Source organism: Patella vulgata, chromosome 5 (assembly GCF_932274485.2).
Source record: "Patella vulgata chromosome 5, xgPatVulg1.2, whole genome shotgun sequence".
In the NCBI taxonomy this organism is placed as follows: domain Eukaryota; kingdom Metazoa; phylum Mollusca; class Gastropoda; family Patellidae; genus Patella; species Patella vulgata.
This window is the reverse complement of record NC_065883.2, coordinates 68,756,925-68,768,474: the sequence shown is the minus strand read 5'-3', so window position 1 is coordinate 68,768,474 and position 11,550 is coordinate 68,756,925. Positions and strand designations below refer to the sequence as shown.

At 37.9% G+C, this 11,550-nt stretch overlaps 1 long non-coding RNA gene across 1 annotated transcript; it reads left to right on the top strand.

Moving 5' to 3' along the window:
- The first annotated feature begins 986 nt into the window (after positions 1–986).
- On the top strand, positions 987–2,892 carry LOC126821765 (uncharacterized). Its single transcript, XR_007680485.1, has 2 exons — positions 987–1,259; positions 1,719–2,892. It is a non-coding gene; the product is annotated as an uncharacterized LOC126821765 (long non-coding RNA).
- Positions 2,893–11,550: the final 8,658 nt, after the last annotated feature.

Genomic DNA, 11,550 nt, shown 5'->3' with positions numbered 1-11,550 from the left:
ATTTATGATGACGTATCATTAAAATTTCCGGAATAATTAGGCCCCGTGCCAAAGGCTGGACCTAGGAGATGGGGGCCAACATGTAAGTACACCCTTTACAGAACGCGGATCTGCGTCTGGCGGGGCAGACTGAACGCGGTTATGGCTGGCACTAGATATTATTTCCCGCACTTTGGGACTTTAGGGGGTCAGGAAACAAAAGTATATATAATTGCTTGTAAAAACACACAATTGACTGTTTCAATACGAAAATAGCGCAAAATTAGTCTTGAAAATATACAAAATAGGACGACGCAGATGTTATTTCCTGTTGTCAAAAAGACTGGCGTTTTGATTTGCTGTCAAGGTCCCCCCACCCTCACCCCCTACGGACCCCCATTAGCTCACCCTTAGGTACGGGCCTTGGTATAATAATACACATTCACCTGTTTGTTACCGGATTGTTTCCGGGTTAATGCAAATTCTCAATTGTCATTTATTCGTACCAGAAACGGCCACCCCCATAATAGGCCTTCCTACTATACGGGTTACACTACTAATACCGCTATGGATCTACGACCGCTGCCACCTTGGATGATATCGCAGTCAGATCAGGTTTCACCTTTTATTCTCGGTATTAAAGAACCCGGCTGTATTATCTGACCGACACTAAATCTTTATTAGTTTTAACCTTCTAAATCCCCCACCCCACTCCCTCCAAAAAATATTGGGTCATTTGCTTAATCCCCATTCAGGTAACTTCTATCAATAACTAACATGGCGCTAGCAGAAACATCGTCAAACCGTGCGGATAATAACTTTATTTTACAAAGTCAGTCGTCCCAAAATTCGACAACCTCTTTTATTAGATATTAATTGACCGCCTGCACAATAATTAGCGTAAAGCGGTTTATTCATCGTTTATGTAAATGCCACACCGCGTATTTATACAAAATTATTTGGGTTCACAGAAAATGTCAGGGAATATGATGACTTGTATGGTATAAGCTTAATATCAAATATCATAACGGACAGCGATGTCGGATAACAGATTCAATAGATTTTTATAATGGGGTTCTTTCATCTGTGATTGAGATTTATTCAAGATTGTACCACACAAAAAAACGGATCTCTTAATGTAACGAGACGGTTTGAAACGTGAAATATCGAGTTATTGTAAATAATGAATTATTCTCTGTGTGCTATGAATTAGTTTGTTAGTCAACTCACTAAATTTTATGTGTGTGTGAAACTTGCTTGTAAGGATTTCGTTTATTGAAGTAAGTGAGGCTAATATTTTTTTCTGCGCATGACGCATGATCTTAAAATGGAATATTGCCATGGTTGTAGCAAATCGTAGGTGGTGAGAGAACGGCAACTAAGGTTCTTACAGCGGGGCGTGGAGGGTGGAGGGTGGGAGTAGACATATATCCCTTTCAAAATTTGATAAGAATTGTACTTTTTTTTTGTTAGTCATCGATTTGTATTCAAGCTGTATATTCATAGAAAACACGACGTGAGTTAGGATCTACAATGGCAGTAAGACATCTCGTATATACTAGCTGGTCATTGCTGTACCTCCATTTTGTCGGATTCGGTCATTGGATTTGACATATTACTCCAGTCACGCAAGTTTTTAGTAGTGAATTTTTGGCAATGATAATTTATATATATATATATATATTTTTTTTATAGACAAACCAAATATTTTAATTTTGTGGGTTTTTTTGTATTTTCAGATGATGAAGTTTGTATTCCAAGCATTATTGGCTGTCATTGTGATAGTGTGTTTTGTTGAGAGTTCTCCGCCTAAACATAAGATCCAAGGGGATTGCCTCAAAAGCGACTCCACATCAAAAATATGCTACGCCTGTGCCCGGTTATATGATAGTATTTATTATTACGATCAATGCTGCCTTGGTATCGTAGCCTTTCGTTCATTCTGCGAGGAAATCTACGTTCCACCAAAACGAGGAAGCAACTATTGAAGGGCTAACGGACTGACCTATGGCTTCTGGATCTGGTTTTTCAGCTAAAACAAGTACCCCCTGGACACCATGAACTTTGAACCGTGCTTATAAAAGGACACCATGAACTTTGAACTGATCTTAAAAGGACAACATGAACTTTGAACTGTGATTTTAAAAGATTGTGTTAATACAGGGTTATGAATCTACATATATATATATATATATATATATATATATATATATATAGTAACCATGGTGATGCCATAATACCATTCCAACAAAGGACAAATAGATGATAAAAACGTTACGTCAAATAACACAACAGAAGTTCAGACTTCCGTTCATGACGTACATTCCGGCGCTTGATATCCGACAAATTGTCTGCCTTGAGTCTGATTAGTTTTGGATGATTGATGTAGCATTTGGTGTAGGTGTTGATTATACTTTTGTTTTCGTTTTACTTTTTTGTATGAATACCCCTGGTGTCAATCATACGCACTGCCTGTCTGTTAACTTAATGTGTATATTGGAAAGACTTGACAATTATTCTGTGTTAGTGATAGACCAGATCAACTAAAAATGGCTTCCTAGATTCTGTTTGTGGTTTATTACAGGAGGGAGGGAGGCGTTTATAAGGGCAGGGCAAAACTAGGGCGTATGTATAAAGGGAGGGAAAGCTCTCTTATTATTGAACTCCTAGCAAGGGACAGCGTTGTGGCTTGTTATTTTGATTTTTAACGTTTTAAAATAGTGCAATTATTTGAAATCCGTGAAATCATTGTTGTTAATATGATGGTGACGATGATGATGATGAAGATGATGATGATGATTCATCATGTTATTATTTCGAGCTGTTATTTATTTGTAAATATAAATGATTAATTTATTCTTTATTTGAGAGATATATGTATTGGGATAAATAGATTAAATACTACTACCTACATTTATTACTATTATTATTAATGGAGGCGTCTGTCATTCAGTCAGGGCCTGACAAGGACAGCTGTCTAGTCCTTCGGATGAGACGAAAAACCGAGGCCCCGTGTATACATTGGAATGCACGTAAAAGATCCCCTGGCGGTTGGAATTCGATATAAGAGTAGGCCGTACGTGACAAGTGTATGGTCGACTGTCCTCCAACTCATAAAGACCTCGACTGACAAGCTAAGTATTGAAAGAAAATGGAACAGTATGTTAGTCCCGAGGTGACCTAGCTTTGTTTCAGTTTTACGTCCCATCCGGACGAATATACGTTGTCCCTTGACAGACCCTCCGACATTCCCATGAACACCGGAATCGAACACAAGACCCCCAGGTTAGCAAGCCAACGCCCATGCAAGGAATGCGATCATCCTTGCTGGCTTTCCTTGTATTCAGTCGGATCCACCCACCCCAACACCACAGCATGTTTGAAATAAAGTTATTAATCCCACTGGAAAATCCCAATGAAATTTCTCAGACCACACCGGGATTTAACACGGGACCTCCAAGCTAGCAAGGCAAATGTTCGACTCACTGAGCCACCACGCTTCCGCCCCCTTTAAGCAATAAGAGAGAGCGAGAAATGGGAGTTAACGTTCACTCGACACAGACTAGGTCATTTTGGGACTAACATATGGTTTAATTTTATTTCATTAATTCGCTTGCGCGTAGGGGTTTAACGTCCACTCGACGCAGACTAGGTCATTTCGGGACTAAAACAAGGTTTAATTTTATTTCAATAATTCGTTTGTGCGTAGGGGTCTTTAGCAGTGGGAGGAAACCGGAGGACCCGGAGAAAACCCACGAGGTTTGACAGGTAACCCTACTCTTTGTCACGTACAACCGGGGATTCGAAACCACGCCAGTTGACTCAATTACGGGCCTCGTGATACAGCGTGCACGTGCTAACCATTCGACCATCCAACCTCCCATTAAACAACAAGAACATAATATACACTAATAAGATAGAAAAAGAAATAGAAATTTATACATTATTAATATTTTAAAAAGTTGAAAATAACCATAGGCTACTTATCATCCCACCTACCAACAACGTATATATGATTACAGGAAGTAATTAATAAATAATTATATTTTAATAAACATTACAGATAGGGCTGCAACGATTCAACAATGAAGCGCGATGCACGATGCACGATACAATCAATGGCCGTATCGCGATTCGTTATCCAAATAATAATTTCACAAAAATAGACTAATATTCCTTTAAATGCGTAAATAAGTCCATGGGCAAAATAACTTTTTTACTTTCAGCGAGTGTTAAGGCGTTTTCGACACATGAAGTGGCTTATTATAGCTATTTCGTCAAGATTAAAATATCAGACTGGTTAAGCAAGTCGTGCTGCAAATTAAGTTGCGTTCAAATTACACACTTGAATAATATGCGGAAAAAAATAACATTAATATATTATTAATTATATATATATATATATATACACGCCCGTAATATGCGGTTTGTGATGTTATTACTGTATAAGAATGGCGATTTGTACATACTGCATACATTGATCAGCACATAAGGGTTAGTTTGAGGATTTCGTCATGGTCTCAAGATGTAAACTGGGCTAGCACTAACACGAATCCTAAACCTAGCTTTAAACCTTACGCTTACTCTAACACTAACCCACATTCCACATATGGCGTCATTTGTGATAGACCGTCTTCGACCTTGCGTTCTACGGAGTAAATACACTATTTACACATACTTATGGAAAAAAAAAACAAATTTGGGCAACGTTTCGAAGAGATTTTCTCAAATGTGTTAAGCAACTACAGGAACGTCTGTTCGTTCTTAATTTGTTTGTTTGAGTCAACTGGCGTGATTTCGATTCCCCGTTTGTACGTGACAAGGGATAAGGTCGCCTGTCCAAGTTCATGGGGTTTTCTCCGGGTCCCACTGCTAAAGACCCCCACGCGCAAGCGAATTACTGAAATAAAAGTAAACAATATGTTAGTCCCGAAATGACCTACTTTGTGTCAAGTGGGCGTTAAACCCAATCTCTCTGTCTCCCTGTCTCTCTCGTTTGTTTGTTCGTTGGTTTGTTCGTGGGCGGTAACCTCCGTTTTCGACAACGGTAATACCTCAGACAAATGACAGTAATACATATATTGGCTAATTATATAACAACAACGAGATCTTACACGAACCTATCCCTTTCAAGATTTTGTTTTTAGAATTATGTTGACCTAAAGATAAAACTGTACTTTTTGTTGTTAGTCAATATGTTTGGTTCCCAGGCCTAATCATCCGGTCTTTATGACTCGTCGATTTATACTCAGGCCTTACATTCTTAGAAAACTCGACGTGGATTGTGGACTGCACAAAAAATTAATAAATCTTGTTGCTGCATGGTCATTGCTGTGCCTCCATTTTGTCGGATTCGAACATTGGATTTGATTACTCCAGTCACGTAAGGTTGTAGTAGTGAATTTTCGGCATCTCGTATATACTAGCTTGTCATTGAACAAACCGTTGCTGGTGATTGCTGTACCTCCATTTTGTCGGATACGACTATTGGATTTGATACATTACTCCAGTCACGCAAGATTTTACTAGTGAATTTTCCGCAATGGTGATTTATGTACATTTTTCATATATAAACCAAATATTTTAATTTTGTGTTTTCTGTACTTTCAGATGATGAAGTTTGTATTCCAAGCATTTTTGGTTGTCATTGTGATAGTGTGTTTTGTTGAGAGTGCCCCGCGCGATGAAAAGATCAAAGGGGATTGCCACATAAGCGATTCCATATCCCGAATATGCTACGCCTGTGCTCGGTTATATGATAGTAATCAATATTACGAACAATGTTGCCTGGATATCGCACCTTTTCGTTCATTCTGCGAGAAAGTCTACGTTCAACCAGATACTGTTGAAGGGCTAACGGACTAACCAACGGCTTCTGGATTTGATTTTTCGAATTTGATTGGGGTTTTCTTTAGCTAAAAACGAGTAACCCCCTTGGACACCATGAAATTTGAACTGCGTTTTTAAAAGATTGTGTTAAAAAGGGTTTATGGATATATATATTACAGTAACCAGATAAATCATAAAAACGTTACATCAGATAACGCATCATGACGTATATTCCCGAGGGTGATTTCCGACCAGTTGTCTGCATGACTCTGATTGTGTTTGGATGAATGTCGTGGCATTTGGTGTTGGTGTTGATTATATTTTTAAAAAGGGGACAGTATTTCAATGTCCGTTTATTAACTTAATGTGTATATTGGAAAGACTTGACAATTATTCTGTGTTAGTGATAGACTAGATCAACCAAAGATGGCTTCCTAGCATGAACCCGGCAAAAGATCGTGTTACACCACCAAATATAACCCGAACTCGACAAAAGGCCTTGTGTCACACCACCAAATACAACCTGAACTCGGCAAAAGACCTTGTCACACCACCGAAAATTACAACCTAAACTCGACATTGTTAAATCACCATACAGCTTGAACTTGGCAAAAGACAGTTTGAACTCGACAAAAGATCTTTTGCGTTCGAAGCATCACTTTTTTTGCTTTCGAAGCACTAAATATGATTAGAAAAAAAATGAAATGAAATGGGGTTCACGTCATATACATATGACTAACGAACAACGTGTACACGTTGACGTACAAGCGAAACAATCCTTGACAGTTGGACATTCGATGAATATTAGGACGAAACACTGTTGTCCGGACAAAATTACTCTTATAGCACTCTGCAGATCCGCCATTAATAACCCGATTGGGTCAGAAAAGTAGGACTTCATTTTATTTTATTTGATTACCACTTTATTATATTTTTTAAAAAAAAACCACGAATGACGCAGCTGCATTGATAAACAAAGATACTGAAATATGTCTATTGTATACTAATCAATCTAACCTCTAACAATAGGGTTTGTCAACTCGGTATTAAAAGGAACTACTTTCATGACCTTAGGGATCAGGCAATACAAATTACCATCAGAGAGAGAGAGAGAGTGGGAGAGAGATTGGGTTTAACGTCTACTAGACACAAACTAAGTCATTTCGGGATTAACATATGGTTCAATTTTATTTCAATGATTCGCTTGCCTGTAGGGGTGTTGTAGTGGGAGGAAACCAGGGGACCCGGAGAAATATCACGAGGTTAGACCGGCGATCCTAATCCTTGTCACGTACAAGCGGAGAATCGAAACCACGCCACTTGACTCAATGACAGATATTATTATGCAACACGTTCCCGTTAACTATTTGGCCCGTACCAACAACGTATATACGAATTGGAGACATGATTATTAAAGAATTATTTTTTAATATGCATTACAATTAATTTGAAATGAAATATTTTAAGTTTCCAATGGCACTTCAGGGGCTTTCGTTCATCATTCATTATCATACCTCTATGTCCCGATTTTGAATGCTACGAATAGTCCCAAATCCAAACTTTTTCCGATTGGTAGAAAAATTGTAAATGATTTGTATTTGGTTCTTACACATTCGTCTTGTTCGCTGCACAGCCACGGGTTTATGTATCGTAAATCCGCCGTAGGCCTTTCTTATCGCCCGCGGTGTTGGATGGCCGAATGGTTAGCAGCACGTGCGTGCTGTATCATAAAGCCTGTCATTAAGTCAACTGGCGTGGTTTCGAATCCCCGGTTGTACGTGTCAAGGAGTAGGGTCGCCTGTCCAACCTCGTGAGTTTTCTCCGGGTCCTCCGGTTTCCCCCACTGCTAAAGACCCCTACGCGCAAGCGAATTATTGAAATAAAATTAAACCATATGTTAGTCCCGAAATTACCTAGTTTGTGTCGAGTGGACGTTTACCCTCATCTCTCTCTCTCTCTCTCGTCTATAAATGCTGGCATCACACTGTGCGAAATTAACACCAGATGGCTATATGAAAATATTCTATTTTGAATTTAGCACGAAAGTGGCCCCGAACTTCGTCAAAAAACAATCACCAGCCGAAGCAGTGGCGGCGCCAATCCCCCCACCCCCCGCCGATTAATCTAGTCTGCCCTCTGTTTGCCCCCCCCCCCCCCAATAATTTTAAAAAAGAAAAAAAGAAAAAAGTATTTGTGATACGTTTCGGTAATCCATACCCTACGGTGATTAAATCCCACATCTCCACTCAGTCATAGACTTGCATGTTGTACAGCCTGCGGAGTGATTTCTTACAAGCATATCTTGCTGTAAACCTACTATAATCAATAACATGTGAATCACTTGAAAATTGCTTTTTACCCGCCTCAAATTTTTGGGTATAGGTTCAACGCGGCGAGAATATGCATTCACTTGAAACACTCGCTCCGTTCGTTGGACACCTCCCTCTCTGTTTGAATAAGCTGGTGATTTGGCGACGAACAGTATCTGGTCAGCTCTATTTATCTCGACGACCAGTATCTGAAATACTGCCAGACTCCATATCCGACAGTCTATTTTTCAAAATTTTGTGGCGAAAATATTCATTCACTTTCACTCACTCCGTACGTTTGTCACTTTCCTCTCTGGTCGAATAAATAGGCGGGTCAAACGACGGCTAAATGATGTCGTACGTAGAACAAATTGCAACAAAAGGTTTTTTGTTTTCTATTGACTCATTATAATGTCCTAAGTAAGGAAAAGAAAGTTTACCAAAATCGGAGTCCAAATAAGGACGGGGGCGTGGCCAAATCCAAGATGGCTGCTGTCGATCAAAAATTGCAAATATCTCTAAAACTATTGGATTTAGATACCATAAATGTATTGCGGACAGATAGGGAGTCGGTACCAACGAGTTCAAAAATGGCGACGTTATGTCTCGACGACGCCATGACGTTACTGTGACGTCACAACGACATATCAGACGTCACATTTCTTCCAAAATTAGTCCATTTATGCATGTTAGTAGTAGAAACGAATGCTGATTCAGAGAAGAGGATTTGCCCATTATGGGTTGATAATCAAGAACCATGTGTTACAATAATGTTAAAGGAAGCTAAAAGTATATAAATATTGCTGCATTGTCGAAAGGTGATACTATTAGTGGCCGTAGGAACACAGATTCATTTCAATTGTTGACAAAAATAGCCTACGTCAATAAAAAGTAATGAAATGAAATGGGGTGATACATACGTCCTACTGTTCTGCTCCAACTGGTCTCCATCAGTATGCTATGAGGGGAATTTTGCCCTGCAGTGGCGCAAAAGCACTCTTATATCGAATTCCAACTGCAAAGGGTTCTTTTACTGGAGAAATGCATTAACGGTTGAATGGGCGGGGCTGACCAATTTTCACATTTGGGCCACTCCGAAGTAGGTTAATCCCCAAAATCATCATAAGGATTTAGTGTTTTGACACAGGTGTACTCGAGATGTGTTACAAAAAACAATTTTGGCTGTAATGCGAAAAGCGCCCCCTGGTAGTGTTCCTAAAAGCTACACGTTTTACGTTTTAGCTGAAAGTCTGTTGGGATGTATTTTTCCTGATGAGCATTATATCAATTTTATCCTACCCGCTCTAGTTTTTCGTCAATTTCTATGAAATAAAGGCCAGAATGAAGCTGTTTATTTGAAGAACATATTTTTTTTTAATTAATTTTCAAGAAAACACATATACCACATTTTTAAGCGAAAAACGTGGAAAAATTAAAAAAAAAAATATAAGGAAATTAGCACATTTACAATGCTACAACAATAAGAATACTTTAATAACACTCAAAAAAGAAGTTCTGTCTTTTTATATAAAGAACTATCTGTGCATACTAATTAATGATGTCAAGCATAGTTACCGCAAGATGTGATGTCACAACACATAGTTATCACAAGATGTAGTATCTTCTGACTGTGAAGAAATACACCGAGCGAAATTAGCAAACATATACCTATATATATATTTATATGTAGCAAGATAATAATTGTTACCTTTATAATAGAAGCATTTTAATACATGTTATTACCGTAAACATACTAAAATATTGCAAACTGGGCCAGCAGTAAAGGGTACGTTCACTTTGCATCAAACAGTATTCAAACCAGCTTTGATGGCAAAATGTTTTTTTATTTCTCAGAATCAAGGGATGAATAAACTACTTGACTGCAAAATTTCATAAGCCGCCTATGTTGTATTGTATTCAGGATGCCTATTTCACACAAAATATTATTTTATATCAATGTGGACCTTCCATGTTAACATCTATCTGCATAATAAGTTTATGAAAATATGCATTTAAACAACATTTAGATATTATCTACCACCTGTAGCACTTTCCGCTCAAACTAACAATAAATTGTTTATTAGAATTTTCTATTAAACGGAAAGGTATTTGTCGCTGTAAAATACTCGATCAATATACCCATTGTTAATTTATATAATAATTTAAAGCATGCACTATTTAACACCATATCTTTCTGCATGAAATGACAATAAATTGCTTTTTGAATAAAACGGAAACATACTTTTCTTTCGTTATTGTAGCTGTAAAATAATATACGAAATATTATTTTATATAGCGTATTTCTACTGATGATTAAATTAATCAGGGCCCGATTCCTAGAAAATTCTTAAGCACGTTCTTGTGCTTAGATTTTAGTAGACTTTGCATTTAAGTAAACTTACCTTATTTTGTGTTCCCAGAAAATTCTTAAGAACGTTCTTGTGCTTAGATTTTAAGTAGACTTCATTGTAAGCACAAGAACGTTATTATGCGTTCCAAGAAAAAACTTAAGCACAACTTCGTTCTTAAACATAGTCAATCTAAGCACAAGTCCCAAGCAAGGTATAGGGCTTGCTTACCAACCTTAAGTCTGTTTCTGCTTCAAAAAGATGGCTGACCGTTGAGTTATTCGAAGGCATTTTCGACACCTTTTGATACCAAAGAGACAGAGAAAATCCTTCCCCAGAAGAAATTAAGAATGCTATAGAAAATTTCGCTTCTACCCTGAAACCACTTTATTTATTTGCCAATTAGTAAACAATAGACTACAAACACACAGGCTACTTTAAGATTGGGCGCTCTCACAATTATTCAGTTAGTTTGTATGTGTCTGCGTTTTTTTTATCTGTTGGCACATTTGATATATATGTGTATAGGGGACATGTCAAATGCATCTAAATCAACCATGTATATATATGACTTCAATAAGCAGACGACAAATTTATTACGTTATTCGCATACCAAAGTTGTTTTTATGACGTTAAAGAGCGTTGTAGTTTCAGTTTATGGTAAACTTTACCAGTCACAATGTGCTTAGACTTATACTTGACTTGTGCTTACGTAAGAATGGTCTTGAGAATTTTCTAGGGACGGTATTTTTATAAGTTTCTTACGTAAGAAAAAGTGAAGCACGACTTTGTGCTTACTTTAAGAATTTTCTAGGAACCGGGCCCAGTTACCGCAGAAATTTGCAACACGTCTTAACATCCCACCTTTTCCCTCCCTTTTTAGGGATGGGTTGAACAAGAGTATAGTAGTTTCAGGGCTCCCAAAGCTAGTTTAGGTTCTTGCGTAATTTGGTGTCCCCGTTTAATCATGAATTTATGTCGTTTTTGATGAATTGCTAAGGTTGCTGCAAGTTAGATGTGCAGAAGCTAGAAACACCAAGATATACTCTATAAAGCACAATTTACATTAAAAACGAAACTGAAAG